The 505-nt window shown below is 45.0% G+C and overlaps 1 protein-coding gene across 2 annotated transcripts in view; it reads left to right on the top strand.

Moving 5' to 3' along the window:
- The window catches only part of Cgrrf1 (cell growth regulator with ring finger domain 1), a 24,205-nt gene that overhangs the window by 21,707 nt on the left and 1,993 nt on the right, over positions 1 to 505 (top strand). The gene's annotated exons all lie outside the window — the stretch shown is intronic.

Below are 505 nucleotides of genomic sequence, written 5' to 3'. Positions count from 1 at the left end.
TATGAGGCCGTCATCAGTTACATGGTGTCACGTGTGTGTCATATGAGGCCGTCATCAGTTACATGGTGTCACGTGTGTGTCATATGAGACACATCAGTTACATGGTGTCACCTGTGTGTCATATGAGACACATCAGTTACATGGTGTCACCTGTGTGTCATATGAGACACATCAGTTACATGGTGTCACCTGTGTGCCATGTGAGACAGTTATCAGTTACATGGTGTCACGTGTGTGCCATATGAGGCAGTCATCAGTTACATGGTGTCACATGTGTGCCATGTGAGACAGTCATCAGTTACATGGTGTCACATGTGTGCCATATGAAACAGTCATCAGTTACATGGTGTCACCTGTATGTCATATGAGACACATCAGTTACATGGTGTCACCTGTGTGTCATATGAGATAGTCATCAGTTACATGGTGTCACCTGTGTGTCATATGAGACAGTCATCAGTTACATGGTGTCACCTGTGTGCCATGTGAGACAGTCATCAGTTAC

The sequence above is a fragment of the Microtus ochrogaster genome, chromosome 17 (genome assembly GCF_000317375.1).
Source record: "Microtus ochrogaster isolate Prairie Vole_2 chromosome 17, MicOch1.0, whole genome shotgun sequence".
NCBI classification, from domain to species: Eukaryota; Metazoa; Chordata; class Mammalia; order Rodentia; family Cricetidae; genus Microtus; species Microtus ochrogaster.
Note: the sequence above shows the minus strand (reverse complement) of the source record. Positions and strands in the feature narration are given on the sequence as shown.